The sequence below is a fragment of the Delphinapterus leucas genome, chromosome 1 (genome assembly GCF_059928025.1).
Source record: "Delphinapterus leucas isolate spDelLeu-1000000601 "Yukka" chromosome 1, BTC_Dleu_Yukka2, whole genome shotgun sequence".
Classification (NCBI taxonomy): Eukaryota; Metazoa; Chordata; class Mammalia; order Artiodactyla; family Monodontidae; genus Delphinapterus; species Delphinapterus leucas.
The window spans coordinates 11,860,318-11,881,135 of NC_143129.1; the positions used below are offsets into that span (position 1 = coordinate 11,860,318).

General features: G+C 34.6%; 1 protein-coding gene across 1 annotated transcript in view; it reads left to right on the forward strand.

Moving 5' to 3' along the window:
- Positions 1 to 20,818, forward strand: part of KCNT2 (potassium sodium-activated channel subfamily T member 2) — a 180,760-nt gene that overhangs the window by 51,870 nt on the left and 108,072 nt on the right. The gene's annotated exons all lie outside the window — the stretch shown is intronic.

The window sequence follows — 20,818 nt, forward strand, 5'->3', positions numbered from 1 at the left end:
AAATTCATGAGGGTTCCCTTTTCTCAACACCCTCTCCAGAAATTATTTTTTGTAGATTTTTTGATGATGGCAATTCTGACCGGTGTGAGGTGATACCTTATTGTAGTTTTGATTTGCATTTCTCTAATAATTAGTGATGTTGAACATCTTTTCATGTGTTTGCTGGCCATCTGTATGTCTTCTTTGGAGAAATGTCTATTTAGGTCTTCCACCCATTTTTTGATTGGGTTGTTTATTTTTTTAATATTGAGCTGCCTGAGCTGTTTGTATATTTTGGAGATTATACAATCATCCTTATTGATTACATAGATGTTTTCTTTATAAAAAGAGTACTGATTTTTCTTATTATCTAACAAGGAATCCCAACATTATATACAATTAACTCATTAATCTAAGACGATCGTTTTCAACGTATCTGATCCAATACCTCTTTTTTATGATAAATATTTTGTAACACTTCCTTTACTATCCTGGAATGAAATTCAGAGTAAATGTAAACATCTATATGAATACATTTTAAATAGTTAATATAATGTCCTAATTGTAATATGAAGGAGAAAGAGAGGGAAATAATTAATAGTAAGGAAGTGTATATTTCAATATGTAAATGCCCAGGTATGAATAACCAAAAAAAGACAACGCAGGAGAGACAATTGCTTGCACCAATTAGTATATGCCCACTACTGACACTGACAGTAGTGGGCACATACTTATTATTAATGATCATATCTTAAATTTGTATTAATGACTCACATACAATACTAAACAAAATAAACTTTCTCTTAATTCATACAGTGGTTGTCTTTCTAAATAATTCAGTATTTACTAAAATAGTGCAGAACCTACTTTGTATTTATGTGTAAAATAGCCTCCAGTAATATGTACAGTGCTGGATAGGCTAATAGACACTGTAAAAACTTTACTTACTTGTAGAAAAAAGCATATACAGAAATAAAAATTAGTACCTAAAACTTACTAATCTTTCCCTTCTTTCCATTTCCCACAGATTAGTATAGTTTTTGAAAAATTAGCGAGTGCAACATGATCTTCCATCAACCATTCCCAACCAAACACAGATGAACACATTAAGTGAGGAAAAGGGAAGGAAGGGGACCCAATTTTTTACTTTTTAACACTGAAGGGAAATAAGATGGAATATTTTTCAGCTGTCACAGAGCTATCACATTTTCTCATGGTCCCCTACTAGAAGAAAGACGGTTTGTACATTAAACCAAGGGAAAGTTAATAATTGCATGTGGTTTTGCATATATGGTAAACTTACCTTCTAAATTTTCTGGTAGTCTATCTCATGTCATAATACGTGTAAACATTTTTCTTAAATCATATGTTCAATTTTTGGTTTAAGATTTATGGACCCCATATGTATGGCTATCATATGATTCTAAAGTAATAACACTCTTCATTTAGCAGTTTTGTTACTTTATTTTCATAGATAGGTCATACACACTCAAAAATTATTTTGAGAAATATCGAAATAGTGGTTTAAGTCACTGTTATTTTGCAAATATTTTTGTATACTTTTCCACATTCAAAATTGGATTTTGAATCTACCTACCTTCCTGCCAAATATTAAGTATCATGGTTATGTATTTTTGAGATTTTCCTTAAAAATTATCATTATAGTATATTTGACAAGCAAAAAAAGATGAAAGAGAAACAAAGAAAGAGACATTGCTAGCAGATTCTTGATTTTTTTAAGAGTAAATCCTGGTATGTAACCATAGCATACAATTTCTTCCATAAAAGGTGAAAGAAAAAAAATGAATAAGGAAATGAAGGAAAAAGAAAAAAATAATGGGCTCTTTCATATGCTAACTCATGTTATACAAATTGGAGTAATGTTATTATTTATCTGTCTGGAGCATTTGATGAACGATTTCCCAAGTAATCTTGTTTCTTCATAAATTGTATGGTGTATGTATTCATTTTATAGATCCGACTCACCTATTCAACCTTCTATTTCTTAATTTAGCTAAAACTGCTATTTTCTGCCTAAGAATATTTATTTAATTAGAACTTTAAACAGTCTTTATTTCCAATACCAGCTATAGTAGTTTACTTGGAAGGGAAGTTTTTTTTCCCAAAACAAACAGCTTTTTTCCCAAACAAACTTTAATTGCTTCTCTAAAATATGATTTCTGTGGAAAATTAAGTATATGGCATCCGGGCCCTCATTCTTGCATGAAAATAATATACTTGGGCTGAGTAGCATCACCCCCCTTTAATATGACTGTGCCCCATTACGTGCCATCTTTTCTAACACTCTTTATTGTTTTTATGTCATTGGATTTCTTTTTATGCCATTTATTATCTTTTCTGACTGGACTCTATCATCTTTTGAATTTTTGACCTAGGTCCTGGGTTAAAGTATAATTTAAATTTATATTTATTTCAGGATTAATTTTTATTGATTGGTAATTATGGTTGTTTTGATTATAAAAATCTATTACTTGTATGTTGTGCAAATATTATCTGCCACATTTTTTAATAATCACTTTCTAAGTCTTTATATTGACTATGAAGTTGATAAATCAATTATGTTATAAATCAGTACTATTGTATTTCATACCATAGAATTATCAGAAGTAAAGGAGACTTTATATAGTCTCTGGTTTATTATCCAGACTGTACCTCTAACCTACCTACATGTTACCTCCTTGTACAGATGAGGCACAGGAAAAATAAGCATTTCGCCAAAGGCTGTCAATTTTAGTAAAGACAGGTCTGGGGCCAGATCCTCCATACCTCAATAACTTACCTCATAGTCTAGTACTCTCTCTTATGAATCATTTTTCCTGGGGATAAATTTGCACATGTAAAAACCTCTCTAAAACAAGTGTGTTTATATGGAAAGTTTTGTAATTTTATTCATTGTTTTATTTTTCATATTATTTTAAAATACTACTATCCCAAGGTAAATTATTCTAATTTACCTATTTTATTTCAAACAGATCATGTTGTTTGTGAAGAAGAGTTTAAATACGCCATGTTAGCTTTAAACTGTATATGCCCAGCAACATCTACACTTATTACACTACTGGTTCATACCTCTAGAGGGCAGTAAGTATATTTTTTCTTTAAGATAATGCATTTTAAATTATAAAACATAAGTGCAGTTATGTGATTTAGAAATACAGTAGTAAGCCTAGGTATACAGCTAGATATGTACCTATACTTGTATTTGTGTGAGTTATCATCATCTGACAGATAATAGGTAGAGAGACAGACAAATACAAAACTGTTATAGGGTCCAAGCCATATAGGAAATTGACAGTGATTTGCTGTCTTTTCTAACTAATCTTGATATAATTTGTTTCATCCTAAATTTTATGTCTTCATCACTTGTTAGGCCTAGGATTAGGGCATTGTTTCTATTTTCAAGATTAGTAATTCTCAAATAAAACTTGTAAAAACAGGATGACAGCAGTCATTACTGTATGGCCTTAAAGCTGGTTTTTTTCTGTTTCTGAGGTAAGTTTTTATCTGAAAGCTACATGTGCACAAAATTAAAATTTTATAATTATTATGGAATGATAACAAAGTAGTTGATAAAATCAGCTAATGTAGTATAAAAGAAATAATATTTAATATGAATTTCAGGGCATTGAGGGAAATTATATCATCAAAACATTTTTTCCTATTTGTTTATTTTGATAGAGTTTCATAAAATATAGAGGTTGTTTTTGACTTGCATAATCGAGTAAAATACAATCAGCGAACATAGTTACTGCCCTTATTTAAAGACAAATGTTGCACTGAATTTCGTACTTTTCATATTCCTTACTTGGTATTTTAGACAAAATGTTGATTTTCTAAGTAAATTCCACAATGGTGCTTGTAGTTATGAAAATTTAAATTTAGTGAGTTAATTAATAGTTATTTAAGTGATGTGCCAAATCAAATAAGTCAAGGAAAAGGAAAATTCTTTCCTGGGATTTAGTACTGGACGGAGGAAATTGCTAATTGAAAAATAGTAAATGCCCTCTGGTATTTTAAGTAGATTTTACTCTCTTACCTCTAGTTACGTCTCTGTTCTATTGAGACAGAAAGATTTTCCCAGGAGCAATTTTCTCAAAGTTCTGAATATAAATGTTTCTATTCTATAAATTTATAAGCCTTTAAGATTTGCAGTGGAAAGGATGTAACAGGATCATGGATGAAATTGATTTTCTTTGATGGACATACTTAGCATTTTGATGGAATTAAATAAAATACTGAAAGCTGTTTTGTCACCAACTAATTGAATGTTCATAGAACTTATCATATGGCTTCATTATTTTGTCATCCATCTTTGTCATAGAATCATACAGCTTTAGAGCTGAGTATCTAGCCCAGCTTCTCTCTTGCACAAATGATAAAATGAGGCCCATCACCACTAACACACATTAGTATTTATAGATCGGTTAAATTACATTTTCCAACTCCTAGTAAATATTATTTATTGGCACACAATATTGCCTGGTGAACAAATTGCACTTAACATAAATTTAAAAAGAATTTCAGCGACACTTAAAATAGGACTTTTCCTAATATACTCTAATGAATTTTGTCATATTAAAAATGAAAGTGATGTTGTTGAATACATTGTTACCACATAATTAAGGATTTCCCATAAGTAAGATTGACCTGCAAAATTATTTTTCAGTTAAGTGATACAATAAATGCCTTAGTCTACCAAAATAACTCTCTTTATAGCAGCTTTATTGAGATATAGTTCACATACCATATAATTAACACATTAAAGTATACAATGTAATATTTTTAGCATATTCATAGTACTGTGCAACTATCACTGCTAACTCCTAATATTTTCATCATCCCATAAAGAAATTCTTTACCTTTTTGCAATCGCCCACATTGTATCCAAACTCTTTCAACCATAGGCTAATCTTACCCTGTCTCTATAGATTTTCCTATTCTGGACAATGCATATTGCATATAAACGGAATCATACAATATGTGCTTTTTTGTTTTTTGGACTGGCTTCTTTCACTTGGCATAATGTTTTTAAAGTTCATCCATATTGTAATATGCATCACTACTTCGTTCCTTTTTATAACTGAATAATTTTCCATTGTATGGGTATATTTCATTTTACTTTTCTATTCATCAGCGGATGGATATTTGGGCTGTTTACGACATTGTGAATAAGGCAGGTCTTAATATTAATGTAAAGATTCTTGTGTGGACATGTGCTTTAATTTCTTTGGGTCTATATCTAGGAGTGGAATTGCCAGGTCATCAGGTAACTCGATTTAGCCTTTTTTAGGAACTGCCAGAATGTTTTCTGAAGGGATTATAGCATCTTACATTGACAACAGCAGTGTATCATGGTTCCAATTTCTTCATGTCCTCACCAATGCTTGTTATCATCTGCCTTTTGCATCATAACTGTCCTAGTGGATGTGAAGTGCTGTCTCGTGGTTTTGATTTGCATTTTGCTGATTACTAATAATGTTGAGCATTAGTTCATGTGTTTATTGACCACTTTCATATCACCTTTGAAGAAAAACCTTTTCAGATCTTTAAACAGATAAATACCATCACTTGAATATAAATAGTCATCCAAACAGATCACTTAATTTAAAATATCTAATATATTTTATTAAGAATATTGTATGACTAAAGTAATTTGTATTGTCTTCTGTATTATGAATTAAATGAAGGTGTAGTGAAGATTCAGTTATTAACAGAATATGTTTGAAATTTTGCCTTTGAGCATCAGCAGAAATCAGAGAGCTCAAACATATTGATTTAATAATAAGAGAACAAACTTGGGAGCTGAATTAAGTAGTATAATGGGGAAAATGTTGAATAGTCTAGGAAATGCTTTATGCAAAGATTATCAAACCACTAGTTGAAAAAAAAGCTTACGATAATACTCAAATTTCCCCATTAAAAAAGGAGAGAGAATAATATTATTAGAAGTTCGTTATATCATAAATGAACTTTTAATGGTGATTTTTGACTAAAAATAGTTGATATTGACAAGCTAAACACATTAAGACCCAATAAACACAGACATAAATATAATACAAAACCTAAAATAGTCTAACTTAAAAATATATTTTAAAATTAAGTGCTCTGTAGATTATGGGTATTTAAGGAAAATAATAAATATGAGTTGTGGAACAAATAAAAGAGACAAAGGAAACAGGAGTTAGAGATAGAAAGGTCAGCTCTTTTAGTGACAGGCCTGCCTTAGGTCTGAGAATGGAGTTCCTAATTCAGCCTTAGAATTAGATTTGCTCACTTAAAAAACACCTTCGTCCTTTTCTTAGTTCTCTTCCTCTAGCCCGTGATAATGGGGAGAAAGATGGAAACCATATATTAAGTACGAATTGCCTACCTCTGTACTTTTCTATGGGGAATATTAATTTTAAAAATATTTTGGAGTCTCTGGAGCAACTTAGCTGGGACCCTGAACAATATCTCCCAAGGCTCATTAATGCTGTCATGATCTTACATTTTCTTTTCCTAGATGTTAATGTACTCATCTTGTTCTATTTGATCTGTGAGTCAACTAGATGATGCTAACTTTAGGTGACTTTGAATAACTGTGCTCCTTTTGTTCATTCAAGTTTACTCTGTATTTTAGCCCGTCATAGTTTTCCCCTCTCACTCACTTCATTTACATTTGAGGGCTCAGTGCTCTTGGCAGAGGTATTTCTTATTGTCAATTAAATTAACATTTTGAATTATTTGGCAAACTCATTAGAAAGAGGAACAGAAGTTTATTCTTTGGATCGATATCACTGTAGGCTGTCAAACAGGTGATGATTTTAGCAAGGAGATGCCAAATTATCAGAACAGTTAGTAGACCTTCAATTGGCCCATCTTGATGACATTTGGTCTCTATCAAAATTTAATTTTTTCTTTTCCTTTCCATTTACTTTCATGAAAATATTTATTTATTTAATTAGTCCCATCCAAGAGGTAATATTTTTGCTCTTAGTGATCCTCAATGGGAAGGAAAGAGAGAATTGATAAGAAAAATATTGCAAAGTTAGAATTTACACAACTTGGCCACTGATGAGTTATGGATGTAGAAAAGAGAAAAAAAGAAAAAAATCCCTTTACACACTGAGGTTTGACAGTAGAGAACTATAAAATGTGTGGTTTTGGCAGGAGAAAGGAGTTTGGTATTGGATCTATTTGCTTTCTGATGCGGGTATCATTGCTCGTGGAAATTACTGCTACTCTTGGTTCCGGAGGAGAGATCAGGGCTATTCAGGGCCAGAGAGGTGAAAGCAGAAATGGTGGGGATTTGGGGAAAATGACCACTTAAGGCTTTTCCTTAGGAAACAGATGGAAGAAAAGGACAGCAACTATAGTATAGCCTAACAGAACAAAAAGGAGCAAGGATTTCTAGAAAGAACTGAATGGTTGACAATACAGACGATTTAAGATGGAGAAGACGCAAACAGAATTAGTAGGTCACTGGTCTCTGGGAAGTTCTGAGAAAACAATTTTGGACGATGGAGACTTTCTCATTTTGAGATAGTGTGAACAAATAAGGAGATGATAAGAAAGTGAAGCCTGGTCGAAGGCCGCCACTTCATTAAGTTTGTCCAGGAAGATAAGAAAGAAAAATAATGAAAGCTTTCTTGCACAGCAGATAGTTCTGGTTACACAGAAAGCTGCTTCTTTGATCATGGCAACTAAGAAAGATTGTCTGTATATCCCTGGTGGCCCTTTCTCCATTTCTCCCATCACACACACACACACGCATACGCGCACACGCACACACCCACGCACACACACACACGCTTCAAGACTGGAGGTATGAATGGAGTAATTGCAAGAAAGGGAAACGATATACCTCTGAAGGTTACTCATTTTTCTTTTATATAAACTAACATGGACTGAAAATCTCCACAGAACTACATTTTATTAGGTGTATCCAAAATCTGTTTGATTACCCGAGAAATGTTTTTCCTAATCACGCCTATTAAAAGATTAACTAGAGGGCTTCCCTGGTGGCGCAGTGCTTGAGAGTCCGCCTGCCGATGCAGGGGACACGGGTTCGTGCCCCGGTCTGGGAAGATCCCACATGCTGCGGAGCGGCTGGACCCGTGAGCCATGGCCGCTGAGCCTGCACGTCCAGAGCTTGTGCTCCGCAACTGGAGAGGCCACAACAGTGAGAGGCCCGCGTACCGCAAAAAAAAAAAAAAGATTAACTAGAACATTATTCTATTAAACATATCTTGAGAAATACAGGTCCTGCTCAGTCTGACAGTCCTCTGCTTGGAAAGGCTTTAATAGCTCATCTTTCATTATCAAATTAGATTTAAGTATATCCATTTATTTATTTAAAGCCCTGTATGCTCTAGTACTAATTTATTTTTATATCCTTATTTCTCATGATACTCATATGTATCGTGTTCTCCAAATAACACGATCCTAAATATACTTTGCGGTTTCCGCCTTCTACATCTTTTTTTAACGTTGTTCCCTCTGCCTTGAATTTTTTCTGCCTTCCTAGAGGGTTTTGCTAGAATTCAAAAATTCTATCTCCTCAAGAATATTTTTAAACTCCCCATTTTAATGTGATCTTTCCCTTCTACAAACTCACATAGAATTTTGTGACGTTCTGCCAGAGCATGTGTTATGGTCCTTTTATTTTTTCCTGCATAATAGGGTATAATTTCGTTTAAGGTGGAGAACATGTCTTACTCATTCTTATACCTTCTATAGTGTTTCACAGCATGAATGCTCAAAAAACACTAGTTAAGTAAATGAAGTAAAGGATACACTAAAGATGATTCATTGAGGCCCCTGGTTCAAAGTAGTTTATGATCCACAGTCTTCATCTGCTCCATTGAAATGATACCAAATAAATAAAAGTCATAAGCTTTTATCAGTGAAAACGAAGAGATTTCAGTGAATTTCTAGAAGATGGAAAGTGAGTATATAAACTTGATGAAACCTCCATCCCAGCATATGTTTAGAAGGTGATACAGCAGGACAAAATCCCAGCCCCCAGTGAGGCTCTGGGGTGCAAGATACCTAGAAAAAAAGAGGACACATTTTGATTGAATTTCTGTATACAGAACAAGTTACCCCTGTTTCATCCACCACAGTACCATTTCTCTATAATTAAGTTTATTCAGACACTTACCACTGGGAAAAATCAGATTTTTCCTAAATGAATTAGTCTGAATTATAAGCCAGCATATAGTTTGCGGTTGGGGTTCAACCCTCTTAATCTGGCATTTAGAGACCCCAGACTAGATAGTTTGAGCCCTTCTTGCTTAATATAAGATGTAACCTGTGTAATATGAATTAACAAATCATATTCACAGACAAGGGAATCTATTTAATATCCCTATATATTATACTCAGAACTTTGAAATATGGCTCCTGTCATTTGCTGACAGCCAGCATGCAGGTTGAAATGAAGGGAACAAATCCAGCTAGAAGAGAACAATATCTGTTTTCACACTGGAATTGTTTTGGTATAATAGGGATGTTGGGTCTTCTACTCACTAGTAAACAATTTTTTCTAAGGTCAAAAACCTATAACATTTGAAAGGAGAGTCAAATATTTGGAAGCAAGGAGAGTCACAGTAAATGAGAACAAAAATACATTAAAAAGAAATTCAAATGTATTTTTGAACAGCAGAGAAGTATAAATAATAGTTCACAAGGATACTGAAGGATTATGAAAGGGTGATGATGATAGTTCAAAGGAATAAAATGCCGAGGAATTTTTTTATTTGTAGAGTTAAAAATTTTCAGAATATTTAACTTAAATTTGTTGATTATGATTCTGGAGTATATGGTTTTCTCTTCAATAATAATGGGAAAAGCCATAATACATAAATACACAAATCCAGAATAGCTAAAAATAATTGTAATTATTACTCCCAGGAAGATACGAAAAGGAGTTATAGTAGAGAAATAGAAAGTAAAGACCTTTTGAAATTAACAGAGTGATTATAAAAACCTTGAAAGATAACATCATAGAAATCTTGAGGATTTCAGATTTAAAAAAAGAGAAAGAGATAGAATATGTAGGAAAAATAATTCACAGTACACGAGATCAATCTTAAAGAGGTAATATCTGATTTGGTGGGAATTCCAGAAAGGATGGAGAGAATAGAATGCAAGAAATTATAACAGAAGAAGGGAGATTTAAATCTTTAAATAGACCGGGTTTCTTGCTTGTGAATGACAATGAATGAAAGAGAACCACACCTAGAGACATAACACTGCCAAATTATAAAGCAGTAATGATGAAGAAGACTTCTCTTAAAGTTGTAGAAAGGAAGAGAAATCTCAATATTGACTAGGATTCTTAACTTTAGGCAAGGATATTCATTGAGCTAGTCTGATTATAAAGAGGTATATGGAGGAATATAGATAACTCATAGAACAGGAAAGTTAGCCTTTATTTAGGCTCAACATGCACGAACAGTTCCCACTACCCCACCTCACAGCTAACCCAATAAGGAACTTTGACCTCTGAACATCCTGGGAGCCAGCTACCTCTGCAGCCAGACATCTCAACAATATAGATGCTCCCTCGCCTGCCTGTTTCCTCATTTAGCTCACTTCCAAAATAAACTCTCGCATTTGTGTCCAATTGGTAGAACCTAGGTCACATGTCTGTACCATAGCTAAAACCAAAGATTTCTAAAAGCTACGGTCAAGATAGGAAAAGCCAGACAAGTCTCAACAAGAGACTGGACTAGATTAAAAGCAACATATACAATGGGATGTGGCAAAGGAAGTTTCTGTTTTCTCTCCCAACTGGAAAAAAAAAAAGGTGGTCATAAACTCCAAGAAAATGAAAAAGAAACTATAATAAATCAAATTAAAATGTGCCATAATACTGAACAATAGGTTGTCAGTAAGTAAGGAATTATTTTTTTTTGTATTCTCTCTTGAATTGCTCAGGGAATATAGAGAAGTTTATATAATTATAGCATTCCACTGAACTCTTAAATGAACTATGTTGCAATAATCCTAATAATGTAATCATTGAACTCATGTTCTCTGTACTTTTTTTTTCCAGCTTTATTATAATTGACATGTAACATATAAGTTTGAGATGTACAACGGGTTCTCCACTTTTATCTGAAGCCATTGATTTATTTATAGCCAGGGAACAAAATACAGATATTTGCATTTTCAACAATGTAAAAAGGTGCAGCAAATGATGTTTTAGAGAAAAGTAGGGAGGAGATGTAGAAGGGAGAGTAGCTAATATCCTCAGCCTACAAAATGGAAAATCAAGGGACCTGTATCTATAGTCACTGCTACTCTATACTTCCAGCCCTGTGGGGAATCTGTTGTGAGATAATTATTTTCTCTCACACCTCAGAGATGGTGGTCAATAGAAAATGCCTACAATGACATAGTAATAAAATTTGATAACACATTTTTATTGAGATACCTCAAAACTCTTCAAATGAAGCCCAGAATCTGGAAGCATTTTTTTTTTTTGGTCAATTTAAGTTATGAATGAAGTCCCATGCTAAAAATAGCACTGAATAGAGTTAAAATATTGTTATGGTTTGGTCATTCATTCATTCATCCCACGATAACAATCACATGCATTCATACAGTGTAAGACACTGTGTTAGGAGTTTGGGAAATACAAAAATGAAAACGTTCCATTCTGGTCACAAAAACTAATAAAACCACAAGGCAGAATACAATGTAAACATGGCTTATGTATGTTTGCAATGTATTATAAGTTTCCCCTAGTAGATTTATTTTATTAATGTAATTTCTTTTAGCTATGGTAAGATTAGTTTGCATACCTTGAGAATAAACCAAATGACAACATGGACAGCCAGTGAAGAAACTTGCCAGTTACACATAATTTTAAAAGAGCAAAAAACATACTCAAAACGATAAAATGTGAATAACAACAATAGGAGCTTATGAAACTCCTATATCCCTAAATATTAATATTTATAGAATACAACTTTCCCGAAGACTTCACTATGATGTTCTCAACTAAAGTGACAGATACAGCAGAGCAATGCAAATGCACAAGAGCACGGAGCACTTGACCATAAGCTAAGTGTATGGTACTTATTCATAAGCAAGCAGGCTGTGTTCTGAGAGAGAGAGGGGGAAGGTACACCTTCGCTATGGATTTTTATTAATGCTAAAGGAGAACAGTTTAAAATCAGTGGGATACGACTTCTTTAATAATGGAATTAAAGAGCTGAGAATTCATTGTCATTATGAGAGATGAATTTATTTTTCACCTGACAGTTTAAGAAGCAGGTGAAAAGTCTTCACAGAATTTTAGGATTTGTGTGTGTGATAATTAGGTGGCTTCTTGAGTTAAGTGAGCACTTCAGAAAACCACACGAGAATTTTTGAAGAACAAACTTTAAGGGTAGTGAGTTTGGGCCACTTTCATGTGCAATCAGCCTTTCAAATTTAACGGTGGAGCTTTATTTCATTTCTCTTTGAAATCTCTTTCTAAAGGGTGTTCACTGTTTATGTTCACTATTAAGAATGCTTGAAAGTTGTATAGCATTTCTCTACTCTCCTCACTTTCACAGCAATTTTTCTTATCCTGAGAATGGCAAACAGCTTTCTGGTTCCATCTAGTGGCTGAAAATTGATTATCATCCTCTACATGGTTTTAACGTTAGGACTCAGGTTTTTATTTTGATGTCTGATACCATAAAAAGCTGGGGAAAAAAAAATCTTGAGTTTTATTACTTAATCTTGAGTTTTATTACCTCCTCTACTTAGAGTTCTTGACTACTTTTCTTTCTACTTGACTAGACTACTAGACTTGACTAGACTACTTGAAAAGTAGTCTACTTAACTACTTTTCTTTCTAGGTATGACACACAATTTGTGTGTCAGATCGATCCCCAGACCAGCAAGAATAAACGTTCATCCAAAGTTCTGTGTTAGCTCTCTCTTTTGTAGCCTCACCTGTAGTGGAAGTTTCTGTCCACTCTAATATGCCCTTTCCATTCCATAAATTACAATTATGTTTTCAATGACACAGGCTACAATTTGTCAAAATCATTTCTTTTACTTGCAGTGTTCACTGTAGATTCCTGACATTAGTAGTAAAGGGAATTGGAATACCATTTAAATATTTTAATTTTTAAATAAAGTAAAAGCTTGGGACAATTGTGAATTAATGTAATTCATGTATGTTTTCAGAGAGGCTCATGTAAAGAATATAAACAGTTATCTGGAAGCAAGCTGACATTAAACTGGTGAACTACTAGAGTATGGAATTAAATAAAATATGTTAATTTCAGTTATATTAAAACCTTTGGGTCACTTGTTTTAGACTTTTTACATCTACTTTCAATCTAGTATAATGAGGTAATAGATTTTCTTATGTTTAAAATAAAACATCATAAGGAAATTTTATCTTATGTAACTCTGCAAGTATAAATTTAAATGACATCTTTTCCTAAGGCAAAGATTTCCTCCAGTTATATGTAAAGCCTTTTATTACATTTTGAAGAATGGATTTTATACCAAAGATACCTTGTGACAATATGTTCTTTATTCCCATTGATGTGAAAATAATTTAGTTTGGTAATAAAAATAAGTATATAAAAGCAACTAATTTGGCAATCTGTGTCAATTTTGGTGAATCTGAAACTAACCATTTTTTGTATATTTAAATGCCTTATTTAGGATTGAAGAGAACAAAATGTACTAGCAAAACTAAATCCAATAATTACGATGCAGAGGTGTTTTAAATGACAGATATAATATTGTAGAAGAGATGGATTTGCACTAATAATTTCATTGTACAATCTTGAAGGCAGTAATGCCTGCCTACACTTCTTGAGTTTACCTTTAGTTTGGTGGCATCTTTAAATACACAAAGAAAATATAAAAGTAAAATTCAAATTTTACCTTCTAAAAGTTATTAGTTTGAGTTTTACAAAAACATACATCTTCATAAAAATAGGGTATTGTCCATCAAATAAGGTTGTATGCTGTTTTTAAAAAAATGCAAACCACATTACTGAGCAGGGTCATTCAGTACATTCCTGAAATAGGAACAGAGAGTGCAGTATAATAAGACTTCAAGGTATTGTATCTGGAACAGGAAATTCCAGTTAGATTCTTATTTTCTCCTTTTGGGAAAATTTGATGTGGGGGAATTTTTTTTTTTTTTTTGCGGTACGCGGACCTCTCGCTGTTGTGGCCTCTCCCGTTGCGGAGCACAGGCTCCGGACGCGCAGGCTCAGCGGCCATGGCTCACGGGTCCAGCCGCTCCGCGGCATGTGGGATCTTCCCAGACCGGGGCAGGAACCCGTGTCCACTGCATCGGCAGGCGGACTCTCAACCACCGCCCCACAGGGGAAGCCCTGATGTAGGGAAATTTTGAAAACCAAAACCATGTCAGATTCTTTTACTGCCTTCAGAGGCCTGTATGAAGCACGTTTCTGCAAATTGCAGACCCAAGCACTTATTAGCTGACAGTCCTGTTCCAACTGGTTGGTCGTGTTGAAGCACAGGAGACTGTATGGGAGTTAATTTGCTCTCTGGCAATAAAAACCCGTTTGCCTTGAAAGTGTAATCGTGGGTTAACAAGGGATGTGCAACTTGCATTTGAAAGAAAAATAAAATCAGTTTTCAAATTTAATTTATGCACCATTGAAAAGTTAACTGGAGCAAATGATATTTCTAACTTGGGAACAATAAACAGGATAGAACGAACATACCTTTTCTTAAATTTTTATTTTATTTTTATTTATTTATTTTAAAGTGGAAGCAGGTTTATTTAGAGACAGAATTCCATAGACAGAATGTGGTCCATCTCAGACAGTGAAAGAGGCCCTGAAATATGGGGTGGTTGGTTCTTTATGGGCTGGGTAATTTCATAGGCTCATTAGTGGGAGAATTATTACAACTATTTTGGGGAAGGGGCAGAGATTTCCAGGAATTGGGTCACTGCCCACTGTTTGGCCTTTTATGGTCATGAGAGGGACTTTTCATGTTGTCCCAGGATTGGTGACCATAACCTAAAACCAAGGAGGAAAAAGAGTCAAGTATCCCATTTTCTAATCTCCCCACCTTTCTGTAGAAAGAGAAGATCAGAGAGGGAACAGTAGTGCAGCACAGTGTTTTTGCACCTACCCCCAGCCTCATGAAGTGAAGTCCAAAAAATGACCTAATACTCGTGGAGTATCTGCAGAAAGTGGGAACTAGCAATTCGTTCCCTAGTTGGACATCTGCGTATGTAGTTTTCTGTGATTATTTGAACTTGAAGAAGAAAGAATTTGAGAGAGAGAGATGGCAGAACCTTCCCTCCCATGCTTGGGTTTCCAGCAGCACAGCTGATGGCTTAAAAAGATTTGCACTCTCTCTCTGTGGTACCCCATCTAAGGGTTCTGCCTACAAGGTGAGGAAACCCAAGCAGCCATAGGGTGGATGGGATGTGTTGCTGGGAAGTAGGTGAGATAGAGTGAAAGAGAGTTTCTTGCTTCCCAGTGATGGTGCCCAGAGGCCCACCCCTCATACCCCACAAAGTATGTTCACATGTTTCTACAAGACACCTTCACAGAGGCCATTGCTGACCAGTTAGAGTCACTTCTAAGCATCAGCATTCCAGGGAGAATTAGCCTGACCTGGGAAGATTGGAGTTTCAAATCAGATGGGATTGGGTTTTTTAATAACTGAACATGATTTGAAAGAAGTGGAATCTGCCCAAGACATTATTATTATAGGACAGGGATGGAGATTTGACAGAGCATGGCTGAAGGCTACAAGGTCGTGAAGATTCTAACATGGAAGTTGTAATTTACTTCACCGGACATTTGTTTGTTTGTTTGTTTTCTCATAAACAATTCTCTATCACCTGTCCTTACACTTTCCTTTTTTTTTTCCCAAATATTTTTCTCACTAAGACCTTTGTTAAGGGTTTAAAATGCAGACAAGAGCAGGCACAAGCTTCTTTTCCTTCTAAGCTTCCCACTGACATTTTTCTAAGGCTCTCATGACTATGGTATTGGATGCATGGATTTCACAGCATTACCCTTTATTCAGGGCAAATAGAGATCTAAAGAGATTCAAGTACTGAGCATACACGTTCGTTCTGTACTTCCTTTACTTTCTTAGTAGAATATTTTCTTTTCATATTCCTCTTCTTCCTTCTTTCTTTTTCTACTAACACCTTTACAAACAGCTGGAGCTGCCATTATTTTGAAAATAAAGGTGTACCTAAACCTGTCTAGGAAGAATTTATTACTATTTAATTACCAGTCAATATGGTAGAGCAGCCTCGAAAGTGTATGAAATAGACTATGGGCTATCCTACTTTACAGGTTGGGGTTTATTTCGAGGTTAACAGGAATTAAATGCACAAGCCAACTATTTTCCCTAAATGTTCATTTGATTAGTGTAAACACATAGTAAGTCTTTTTAAAATGGCTTTTCACGGAGCTTTCCATTCTTTGCTTTTTTAGCCTTAATATCTTTCGTGTTGTTTACTGCTGCTGAGGTTAAGTTCATTTCATATCCATTTATGATTATGAAACTCAGTGAAGGTCCTCCTCGCATTCTAACAGCAAATTCATCATGGGGAAAGTAATTGGTGAGGCCTAAAACATGATTCTGGTGAAGGAGAAAGGAATTATATGATTAGAAAAGCAGAACATTTAGTAACTGAGCATGAAGAACATTGTTAGGTTATTCTTTGTTCACTTAACAAAACATTTATTAAGCAGTTACTCTGTGTCAGAACAGATGTCTTGTCTCAGAGATACAGTGGTAAACAGGACATGATCCCTTTCCTCATGGGACCTATTTCACAGGGAAGCAAGACATTAAGGATTAGTTAATACAATTTAGTGTTATAATATCATGAAGGAAGTACACCACCGCACAGCTGAGAGAGTAATGCCTGAGCTGTGGGTCCAGGAACAAGGAAGGCATAGGAGGAAGAAAGAACAGCATTGTGAGAAGACCAAGATAAGAGAGTTTCTTCTTCAGGGGAAATTAAAGACTGCTCATGGCTGGAGAACTCAAGAGAAACGACACAGGAATGATATTTGAAATTTGGAAGACAGGCATGGCATAGGTCAGGAGGGCTTTGTAATGATGGTAAGAAAGTTCACCTTTTTCAAATGGAAGGAGGAAGCCCTTTAACTATTTTCAGCAGGAGAGTGACATGAAGTGATTTGAGATTTTGAAATTCACTCCTAATGTAGCACCAATCAACACAGGAAGCAAGGAAACTAGGAGATGGGTTAGCACAGTTTTTAGGAGTGTAAGAGTGGATGGTGGAGAAATAGGTAAGTGCTACTTAAGAGCTACTTAAGTGGTAGAATTAAAGAATTCTCTTGTATAAAATATTTGGAAATATATTATTTATTTATATGATACATTTCCTCTCATTCAAAAATCATCTTGAATTAAGTCTCCCCAGATACATAAAGTGGGAAAAGACAAAAGAAAATTTGGGTAGAATGGTAAGTTGAAGACAAATCAGAAGTTTTTTATTTTGTTTTTGTTTTTTACAAATCTACAGGCTATAAAATGCCTTGTATTATTAATAAGGGTAAAAGGAAAATTTGGCTCTCACATTCTAGTATCCTGAAGAAAAGAAATAGAACAGCTACACATTCACACTAAATATTGGAGTTACTCAGAACTGAAGCTTCGGAGTAAGGGGCAGTGTTTGTAGCCAGACTGCCTGGGTTGAATTCTTTGGTCTGTCCATGCTGGCAAGACCAAAGACTTGAAACCATTGAGCCTCAGTTTCTTTATCTGTGTGATGGGCATAATACTAGCATGCATCTCACAGATTGTCAGAAGAATTAAATGCTGTCATTAAACAAACATTTTTTGAACATTCACTGTATTCTAGAAGATGTTCTATTTACTGGAGATCCCACAGAGATCAGGATAGACAATGGACTGAGAAGTTCTGGTGCTTACATTCTGCTGCAGGATGAGTGAGAGATGGTGGAAGAAATAGACAAGTAATAAACATACAAATGAAGATTGTCAATATCACAAGGCTGTCAATTTCACCCAAATTTATTAATCATCCCAATAATCATATCAAAGGTATTCTTCTTGAAGTATACCAGCTGATTTTAAGTTCGTATGGAAAAATGAAGAGACAAGAATAGCAAGAAAATTTTTGAAGGAGAATAATAACGAGAGGGATTATCCTGATGTATTCTGAAACAATTTTATAGCTACAATAGTCGACATAGGTAGTGTTAGGTAATGGGTAGAGGCAAATCAATTTGACCGACTAGAAAGTTGAGATCGAGGCCCATAGGCAGCAGGAATTTGGTGTTTGATAGGGGAGTTATTTTAAACCAGGGTGTGAAAAGATGGACTATTCAATAAATTGAATAACTGGGTAGCTTTTTGGAAAAAAATTGTTGATACATTCCTCATAGTAAGAGGGGAAAATATTACTTTCTGCCTAAATAAAATGTTAGTCTCAAAATATTGGTAAGCAGGGAGGCCTTGTATAGTGTAGCCTGTAATGCTGCCTTGAAAGGTAGCAGTGAAAAACATAACAACAAAAAGCTTAAAATCCTTACTACTAGCCCTGGTTTGTGTTTTCACTTTGGTGATGCATTTTATTTTTTATTTGTTAGAAAATATTTCAGATATTCAAAGGTATAAGAATATTATTATGAGCATCCATGAACCTAGCGTTCCAAATTTAGAAAAAATAAACATTCCACATGTTTGTGAAGCCCACATATACTATCTCTGATTTATGTGTCTTCTTCCCTAGGACCTAGTTAACTAAATGAGCCACCTAGAGCTACTTAATCCTTTTAACATTTTGTATTTGAGATTTCCCCATGGTGCTTTATAAGCATTAGTACTTACTTTTTCACTTTTATCTGTATGGATATTTATTCATTTAATTTTCATATTTCTGATGGCCATGGGCACTTAAGGTGTTTATTTTTATTTTTCTCTTCCATCAGCAAATACTTTCAGGTCCACTTGCAGAACACATCCAGGATCTCACCTGGTCCAAGCCATCATCTTCTTGCTAAATCATTGCAATAAACTCCTCACTGCTCATTGCTGCTGCTTCAGTCTATTCTCAGGACAATGACCAGAGGGATTTTTGCGAAGTATAAGTCAGAATCTTTTGTAAATTTTCCCTACAAAGGTCAAAGTAGTAAGATTTTAGAAATCCCTTCATGACCTGTCTCCCTGCCAGTTACTTCTCTGGCCTCATTTTCTCCTCCTTCCTCAACCTCAGCCAAACTGGCTTCCTTGCTTCTCCTCAGCCATACCAGGCATCCCCCTGCCTCAGGGAAGCACTTGCTGCTGCTTCTGCCAGAAACAGTCTTCTCCCCTGTGATTACCTCTCTCATCCATTTCAAGGTTTTTACTTAAATGTCATTCTCTCAGCGAGGTCTTCCTCAGTCGTACTATTTATACTCCAATCCACCCCTGAAAACGATTTCCCTCTCTGGTTTATTTTTCCCCCCACCACTTATCACTTCCAACACATAATTTGCTGTATTGTCAGTTTTCCTCCACTAAAGGATTCAAGAAAGAAAGTATGTCTGCCCTTTTTGTCAACTGTCATCGCCTAGAAATCTAGAACTTTTCTTGCCGCATCCCAAGTGCTCAATAAATATTTCATGTAGGAATTAATAAGTGAGACTTGGACATACCCATTAGTAGTAGATGGAGTTGCTCATTTCCAACATTTCTAAAGTAATTAACATGAAGTGAAAGAAAAAAGAATTATATATTTACAATTAGCTGAATTTAGAGATTCATTAAAGATGTTTGGTAAAAAGGTGCCAGTATAAAATAGCTTGGAACCAGCAAGTGATTTAAGGAAATTCATCAGAGCTGTCCTTGTCTGACCCTGTCCTTCTCTGTTTCCTTCCAAGTTACCATATTGTATTTCCATTTCAGCTGCTGGAATTAGATTTGTGATTCTCTTGAATAGCTTTTAGTGCCCTTATGTGACAATTATTTGACCCCATGAGGCCTTTTGGATGACAAACAAACCCTGATGAATTACTGGCACCTTCTCTTACATTTTCAGCCCTTTAAACGAATTCTATCTTTGCCAAGTACTATCTTGCCAAGTAGCAACATGTTACATACCAAAAATAGTTTTATTTCTGTTGGCCAAAGGAAGAGTTTTCTCCACCAAGAACAATCATTCTTAGGAAGTAGTAGTTAGGTGTAGCCATATATAGTCAATAGTCAAACGTGTTTTGTTTTATTTTCCTAGTTTCAAAAATATGTTAACATTACAGAAGAAAGGGTGAAGATTTTAAGAGCAATATTGTTCATATTGTGACTAGGAATGTTGAAAGTGGCTCCCGAATTCAGCAATGAGGAAGATATAACAGCAAAATAATAATGGATGCGAACATTTACTGAAGATTACTGTGTTCCCAACATCTGCTAAATGATTTACTTGATTCACTGCATTTTCTCCAACCCAGTGAGACTGATAATGTTTTTCACAGAAGTAAAGTATCACAGAGAAGTTAAATAACTCACCCAAGATTGCAGAGTTAGGGTTCACATCAGGCAGTCAGACTCCAAGGCTCAGACTCTTAACCCTTAAACATCCTTAAGAAGGAATGAAGTGCAAGTGAAACATACCTGGAAAATATATGGTTTTTTAAAAATTTATTGACACTTTGAAAATGTTTATAAATGTTTTATAATGTTTTCAGACAAAACTCAGAGTTTAAAATATGATAAGTATGACTTGTCTGCTTTAATCCATCCAGAAGCTACAGAGGTTATGATGAAATATTTTGATTTTTGTAAATTCATCTCTTTTCTTCTAGAAGGTGCATTTGTTGTACTTACAGAG